Source organism: Halichoerus grypus, chromosome 4 (assembly GCF_964656455.1).
Source record: "Halichoerus grypus chromosome 4, mHalGry1.hap1.1, whole genome shotgun sequence".
In the NCBI taxonomy this organism is placed as follows: Eukaryota; Metazoa; Chordata; class Mammalia; order Carnivora; family Phocidae; genus Halichoerus; species Halichoerus grypus.
The window spans coordinates 68,181,849-68,190,842 of record NC_135715.1 but is presented as its reverse complement, the minus strand read 5'-3'; the positions used below and the strand labels follow the sequence as shown (position 1 = coordinate 68,190,842).

The 8,994-nt window shown below is 39.7% G+C and overlaps 1 pseudogene; it reads left to right on the top strand.

The window, feature by feature from the left end:
* Positions 1–7,360: 7,360 nt before the first annotated feature.
* Positions 7,361–7,909, top strand: LOC118519263 (ADP-ribosylation factor-like protein 1 pseudogene; annotated as a pseudogene).
* Positions 7,910–8,994: the final 1,085 nt, after the last annotated feature.

Genomic DNA, 8,994 nt, shown 5'->3' with positions numbered 1-8,994 from the left:
GTGAGCTTTTTTTTTTTTTAACATAAAAAATGACTCTCAATACCTGGAATAAGGAAGTAAGGGGTCACAGGTGACCTGAAAGTGGAGAATCGGGGAGAGAAATGCAATGGAACAGAGAGGCTGAAATTATGTCACAGGGTATATACGTTCGTTCTTACAAGTGTAAAGATGCTATGATTTCTGTGCCATATTTAACCCTCACATCCCTGAAGACCATACATGAGTCAAAATAATGGACTGTGTGTGTCTCCCTTATTTTTTCTTGCCTTCTATTAATTTTACTAAATCACCTTTGCTGATAAAGAATTCATGGTGACCTCAATTTTCAATCATTTGAATGTATCTTCAAGCAGTTATGTGAGGTAGGTCATATGAGATGATTTCGTTTGAGAAACACAAATTTGAATTAAATACAGTGATGATGACAGTAACATGCATCGAATGCTGAACATCCTCCAGACTGTTCTAAGTACGTCACTTATGGGAATTAATTTAACTGATGAGACAGAACAAGCAACGCAGAACATATAATTTTTATTGTTGGCAAAGTAATTCATTTTTAAAATTTGGAATTACTAAATGTAATAAGGTGAAAATAAAACATTTGTGGGTCCCCTGGAGCAGGGTGACACAAAAGGGTGAGATATCTGTAATGTTTAAATCTGACAAGGGACTAATATCTAGAATATACAAGGAACGTGTGCGTATCGACAACTACAAAATACTCCAATAGAAAAATGGGCAAAATACAGAAGGGGCGGTTTACAGAAGAGGAAACTCTTTGAGCTACTAAACACATGGAGAGATGTTCAAACATTGTAAATAAGAGAAAGGCAAATAAAACAATGAAACACCACTTTGTGCCCATTAGCCAAGAATTCATCAGGGAGCTGCATAACGCCCACTGTGGGCAAGAGTGTGAGGTTAGGTGCCCCTCTGCCCTGCTGGGGGGTGAGCAGACTGGGGCAGCCATCCAGCCTACTCAGTGCAACTGAGCATGTGGATGCCCTAGGGCCCAGCCATTCCCCTCCTTGAGTCGCCCCTGGAAATTCTCATTCAGGCCCTTAAGGGACACATCTAAGGATATTGGTGGCAGGTTGTAGGGGCATCTGATGTCCTTCATGGAGAGCAGATGGTAAAATGCAAGTGTAAACACTCATTGTTTACCACAGTTAGAAGCAACAGATTCAGTTTTCATGTAGGAGCATGGATAAATCTTAAAAACATAACACTGAATGAAAAAAGTAAGAAACAGAATGAGATATATAACATAATTCTATTTATACAAATTAAAATAGATCTTAAAACTACCAAATTCTTAGAAGAAAACACAAGGGGGAAAAAACATAAGGGAACAACTTCATGACATCAGCTTTAGAAATTTCTTGGATATGACATCAAAAGCACAGGCAATGAAATAAAAAAGTAAATAAATCGGACTTCACCTAAATTAAGAACTTTTGTTCATAAAGACAGAGAATAGAATGGTGGTTGCCAGGGTTTGGAGGGAGATAGTGTTTAATGGGGACAGAGTTTCAGTTTGAGATGATGAAAAGGTTCTGGAAGTGAATGGTGGTCACAATCACACGACAATGTGATTACACTTATTACCATTTAACCATACACTTAAAAGTGGTTAGAATGGTAAATTTTATGTTATGTATATTCAACCACATTTACAAAAATAAAACAAATTTAAAAAGACAAAAAAAGAAAAAAATATGGGATTCTGATAGTTTTAGAGTAGGAGTGCAATCCTTTTTTTAAAAAGGAGAAGGGAGATTATGCTTATGTTTTTATTTACATGAGACAAAGCAACATGTAATAATTCAGTGGTCAATATTACACAAATTTTAAAATTTATTAATTTGTTAAAAAATTCTTTGAGAGAAAGCTATCTGCACAAAACAACAAATAGACATTTCAAGATATTTATAAAACACACTAGCCTCTGCTAAGGGCAGGGGAACAGGTTGGCTATGGGATAAAAGGGAATAAACAAGTAAATGGAACAGGAAAAGGAAAATACTTGTGATCTCTCAACTCAATTCTGTTTAATAAACATTTACTAAGGCTTTACTTTTTCCAGACATTGTGTTTGTATTTGCACTTTCTGATGGTATCTGAGCCTAAATATGATTTATGTACATGAGATAATAAGACTCTTTATTAATTTTTGTTAGAGAATTGCATGTGCCCCAAAACAGAGAGAAAATGAAAAATTTATTACTGGAGAAAAGTGTCTTCTAAGATACTTTATCTTGCTTACATGGTATGATAAACTGGCATATAATCAACAACATGCTATCTTCAATGTAGCTTTTGTCTCAAGTGATGCCATTAAACCATTAAAAGCCAAGAAATATAATTAAAAATAAGCCATAACATAAAATAATGTGATAGACTTGGAGAAGATTAAATGTTATTTAAATTATTTGTATATTAGTCTTTTATGAAAAATAGGAGCTTCGAGGTATATTTAGATATTTCTAAGTCTCAAGTTACTACAAACTCAACATGTCCTAATAAAACTAATCCTTAGTAATCCCCAGTCATTCACTAATTCAACAAATATTTATGAAACTCCTATCCTGTGCCAGATCCTGGGCCTCAATAACCATTTTACACCATTACTTTCAAATTTATATCGCCACCCCAGGCTTCTCTGAATTCCAAACCCGCAGGACAGCCTTTGTATTTCTGCTTGAGTATCTCAAGAGTACTTCAAACCCAGAACATCCAAATGCCTGTGATTCAGCCCCATAACTGTTGTTATTCTTCCACTTTCTTCCTCTCAGAGAATGGCTCCACTTAATTGGCAGAGGCCAGATACTAAATGATCATCCTTGACGTCTCTCTCTCTGTCCCTTGTCTTATCCAGTGATTTCACCAACTCCTGTTGATTTTAACATTTAAATATTTCTCAGATCCATTCACTTTCCTTCATCTTTAGTCACCATCAGTCAGTACTATCTCATTTCTTGACAGGACTCCTGGCCTCAAACTTGTATGCCCAGCCCTCCTCCTCACTCTACACCGAAGCCAAATCTGGTCATGTCATTTCCTATCCTCCTCTGCTCTTAAAAAGTTGTGTCTCTTTAGTTGAAGAATAAAATGTCCAAAGTAGCCAGTGATGTGTTGATGATATTGCCCCTTCCTGTCTCTATCCTCATCTCATCCCATCCTCTCCCTCATTCTCTTTGCCTTTCCACACTGGCCTTTAAGTCCCTTGAGTGTGCCATGTTCCCTCTACCACAGGATCTTTGCACATGCTATTCTCATAGAATTGGAATGCTTTTAGTTTCCCTCTTTCTTCCCTTATCTCTCCTCTTTGCATAGTTCATCCATTCACTCACAAATATTTATTGAGGACCTACTATATGCCAGGTGCTGATTCAGGGTGCTGGAGACTCAGTGCCCTCTTAAAGATTTCATTTTCATGAGTTGAATTTGGACTCAAGTAGACTAATTTTGACTTAGCTCAATGTTCCTTCTTCAGAGAAGTCTGATCAAAGTAGATCAGATCTCCCTGTTACAAGTTCTCAAAACCCTATGTACTCCTTCCTAGTACTTACTACAGCTTGTAATTATACATTTATTTAAGGGTTTATCCGAATAATGTCTGACTCACCCACTAGTCTGTAAGATTTCCTTAGGGTTGGGATATGCCTGTTTTTTTTCATCACAGTATGCTCGGGGCCTTATCACAGTGCTGGGTGCACAGAAAATCTTTGATCTAGTAAATATTTATTGATTTAATAAAATGTGGTAGAAAATGATCACTACCCTAAGGTTAGTCCAGTGAGAAGGCAGATGAATGAACAAATAATACAGCAGAGGAATAATGCTAACTCAGAAGTATATACAAAAGCTGAAGGGACACATATGGTCCCTCATTTTATTGTTTGTTTTTTAAATTGGGAAGACAAGCACATTTATATGCTGACAGCTAATAGCCAATGGAGAGAGGAAAAAGATACAGGAGGGAAAGGGCCTGATGAAGGGGCAACTTCCCTGGAGAGAGGGGGGAATGGGTCCAGAGCTCCATGGAGGGACAGACATGGATCTTGGCAATGGTTAGGGAGCTCTGTCTGATGGTTTCAGTTTCTTTGTGGAGTCCAAGGCTAGATCTGCTCTGGCTAGTACATGTGGCCACTTGCCACATGTGGCCACTAAGCCCTTTAAATATGGCCAGTCTAAGGAGATGTGCTCTCAGTGCAAAAAACATATCAAATTTTGGACTTAGTACAAAAACTAATGCAATATCGTCATTAATCATCTTCTATCAATTATTTGTTGAAATGATAATGTAGTCGATTCTCATTATTCATAGCAGTGATGATCCGCAAAGTTGCTGTGAACGTGAACACTGAATTAGCAAATAGTGAGCCATTGGTCTGGGGAAATACAAGATTGGGTTCCTGAGAGCCTCTGGTTACATTTTCACCCGTACATCAATAGATATCCTTGTTTTATGTGCCCTTGCTGGATTCACACATCACTCTGTGTGTTTCTGTTTAAATATAACCTTATTTAATATAGATTGTCCCATTAACACTGAACGCACAGCCGATAGCACTGTAACTCATACCTGCAGGAAATTTATCCAACACACACATGATCTCCCTAAGGCACACCCCAGCCCTTCTCACTCTTACAGCATTAGACAGCACTTCAGCACGATGCTTGGGAGCCGTTTTAAACAACAAAATCACCAACAAAAAGCACAAAAGTGCAAAAAAATGTAGTATTAACGGGAACACAAAAAGGACACTTGTTTATTTACGACAGCTGAAACAGGAAGGCAGAGTACTGCCTTGTCTGACCTCAGCTGGGAATGTGGATGAACATTTTTTTCACGAATTCTATTATCATTCTAAAAACCAAATTGCCCCCTTATGCCTTTGATGCTTCAGTCAGTTCTTGCTCATTAATGCACACAACACTATTAATTTTTCCATAGCAATACTCTATATTCTCTTTGTAATGTGGTCTGGTGTCTTATTAAATTTCTGGCCAGCTGTCTCTGTTCGGCAGATGTCTTCATTAGGCTGCTGGGGACAACTCTCAAAGCTTCCCCTATGAGGTTTCGGTCAGGTCCAAAGCTATTGGTGCACATGAATGGCTTACAGTTTTTTTTTTTTTCCCTGAAATGAACTTCCTTGCCTTTGTGAATCTTGAGTCTCATCAGGCAAACATGCCAACCAGGAATCAGTTTTGCTGCATGTTCTCCACGCTTCATGAACTAAATCAATGGTGGGATCCCAGCAGATGCGGGTACCTCCCAGAACAGGTCTGAGATGTCCGGCAGGGTTTGATGGTGATTGACCCTTCAGTTCTAACACCAGTGCATACACCACATGGTTTTTTCTTGCTGTTCTCTGATTTCTGCTGGGGTCCCTCTAGCTATCTTGCAGCCCTCTAGCTATCATCTTGCAGACTTGATGCAGATGTTTTTAATCAACATTTTTTCCCCTGATTATAAAACTAATAATCTAGAAAATTTGGAAAATATGAAAAGAACAGAGAAAAATAATTAAGTAATTTTAATACTTATATCCTTGCCACACAGTGGGAACTAGTCTTAATATTTTCCTGGTGGGCATTATTAGCCCTTCATGTGGCTTCACCAGGAGCGGAGAGTGTCTGGGGTACCGGGGCAGGAGAACATGCTGGTCCCATTTAGTGTCTGCACCTGAGAGTCAAATACGAGCCCCTGCGGGGGTCCCTTCTGGAGGAACTTTTAAAGGGGAGTCCCGGGTGCCTGGGTGGCTCAGTTGGTTAAGGAACTGCCTTCGGCTCAGGTCATGATCCTGGAGTCCCTGGATGGAGTCCCTGGATCGAGTCCCGCATCAGGCTCCCTGCTCGGCAGGGAGTCTGCTTCTCCCTCTGACCCTCCCCCCCCATGTGCTCTCTCTCATTCTCTCTCTCTCAAATAAATAAATAAAATCTTAAAAAAAAAAATAAATAAAGGGGAGTCCCATGTTCTGCATGTGCAGGGGGGAGCAAGAACAGAAATTCTGGCATATAAATACTATGGACAGCATTTGTACTTGCAGGCTGCTCATGTCTTAGATGTTCCAATTATGTGTTTCTGCCTCCCATTTCTCTATTCAAACTGGGATATATTCTATGTATACTATTTTATATTCTGCTCTTTTTCACTTAATAGTGTAATTTCCTCATGCTATTAAGTACCTTTTTTTTTTTTTTAAAGGCTTAAGCTTATAAAACAAGTATAGGGAGAAAAAGGGAGACCATCCCAGCCAGCAACCTCTCCGGACATAAATACTCTGCATCACCAGTATTTAGTATATGGGGAAGGTAAAATAGAAAGAGGAGAGAGCATGGATATCTGTTTATTTGAAAGTAATTTACATTCATAGTCAGTGAATCTATAGTTACTGAGTTCTGACTTTTGCTAGGGAAGCAAAAAAGGTAAGAACAGTCTTTGCCTTAAGAAACTTCAAATCTAATTTGGGATGCAAGATTTGAACTTTATAAAAAATTAAATCATACAGAAGTTAAATAATATTTAATAGTAGCATAAACATTTCACAGAAAAGCTGGTGCTACTACATGGTACAGATAATAGTGAGTCATAAAGTAATCATTCCTGGAAAGAACCTTTGGAATCACGTCACCCAAACTTCTCATTTGTACCATTGAGCGGGCACACAATATACTGGATTGTTGTTTGTTTATCTGTCTCCATCTCCTCCTCTATCCATGACCCCCCCCCCACCCCTCAGCCCCTTGGGGATAAGGCTGGGCTTGGGCCATTGCCATAAGTCAGGGCTACTTCATACAGAAGAAGAACTCATTTTAAGCACTCAATAAAGTTTGTGGAAATAAAATAGAATTGACTGTGTCAGGTACACCTCTGTACCCCCCAGTGTTTTATAATAATATGTGATCAATGAATGAAGACGGAACAAACAGACAATGACAGGTGCTTTGGGAAAGAGGGAAGAGCATGAGCTCTCATGTTCAAAACATGATCCATCACGTATTGATTGCACTGTCTTGGGAAAATTAGTGAATGATTCTGAGTCTTTCTAGTCAGTGTATGAATCCAGCTGGTATATGTTTCTAGCCTTATTATACAGCCTTATTTCTAAACCTATTTTAAAACACTACCTTTTCTGAGGTCGCTGATCCTGATGCATAGTCGCCGCGGCCCGTCATCCTCGCCGGGAGTCCCATAAGGAAGCTGCTGGTGGACCTGACTTCCAAGGGAGCTGCTTTGGAGCTGGAGGCCAAGGTGAGCAGAAGTGGCAGGGCCGAGGCTCGGATAGGAGTTGCTGCCGAGGCTGGAGCCTGTCTCTGACCATCAACAAGGGCGGATGGTCGGTTCATCATGGGTGGCTTTTTCTCCAGTGTTTTTTTCCAGTCTTGGTTGAAACCCAGGAAATGGGGACTTTAATTTTGGGATTGAATGGAGCAAGAAAAACTATCATTTTATACAGATTGTAGGTTGGACGAGTGGTTACTACTATTCCTACTATTGGATTTCATGTTGGGACGGTAACATACAAGAACCTTGAATCCCAAGTCTGGGATCGAGGAGGACAGACAAGTATCAGGCCATACTGGAGATGTTATTCTTCAAACACAGATGCAGTCATTTCTGTAGTAGGCAGTCATGTCCCGAGACCAAATTGGCATTCCCAAATCAGAGTTAACTGCCATGTTGGAGGAAGAAGAGCTGAGAAAAGCCATTCTGATGGTGTTTGCAAATGAGCAGGGCATGGAGCAGGCCATGACTCCCTCAGAGATGGGAAGTTCACCTGGGTTACCTGCACCGAAGGACCAGAAATGGCAAATATTCAAAACTTCAGCAACCAAAGGCATTGGCCTCAATGAGGCAATGAAATGGTTAGTTGGAACATTAAAGAACAGACAGTAACTCGGTCACTTCTGCCCCTGAGAGGAACACCACCTCACATATTCCTTTGGAAACAGTTAAGTGTGCTTCATGCTACTAAATATTAAAACCATGTGATTGTTGGCATACACTGAACTGACTGCAGTATGTGTAATAAATATAAAAAATAAGTATTCGGTGGGAAGGGTAACTCACTGTGATTGAACCAACTGAATGTCTGTTCTGTGTAATGTAACATCCTTCCTTGCTTTCTTGTGTTCAGGATATATTCTATTGGTATGGCATTCTTATTCAAATGGAGTCCTGTTAAAGACTACTCTTACTGAGGAAAAAACCCTCCTGTTTTTGAATTAGTGAGTGCAGCTTGTTTGTATAAACACTAATAAATATCTTAACTCAAAAAAAAAGAAAATAAAACACTACCTTTTCTCTTTTGGTTTAATTTCATGATTTCATTATTAATCCAATTTATATAATCAGTAAAGTTCTATGATATTTTGAAGACGCTTTGAACTTGGGTGACCATGAGAATAGAGGTCACAATAATGGAATAGGGATGCCGGAAGAATAAACTGATTTTGGAGGAAGGTCATGACTTGCCCCTGCCGTAGTTCGCTAGGGTTGCCGTAACAACGGACTGGCTTCCAACAAGAAAAGTGTCCTGAACAAACCCATCCCATTCTTTTTTTGTCTGTTAGTTTTCATTCCTCTCTCCTCTCTTGCAGTCCATATTATGTTAGTCCATATTTGCTTGTATTTTTTTTTTAAGCTTTTATTTATTTATTTGTTGGAGACAGAGAGAGAGCACAAGCAGGGGGAGAGGCAGGCAGAGAAAGAAGCAGGCTCCCCCTGAGCAAGGAGCCCGATGCGGGACTCAGTCCCAGGACCCTGAGATCATGACTTGAGTTGAAGGCAGACGCTTAACTGACTGAGCCACACAGGCGTCCCCATATTTGCTTGTATTTTCTAAATGTCTTGGTAAGAGCATATCTTGCTTCCTTAATGAGATGGTAAGTTATCTGTGCTTTTTCTTATATTTGAGGACTGGCTGGAGCACTGTAAGGGACCCTTTGCTGGATGAGTATGGGAAGTTGTCCCCAGCTTGG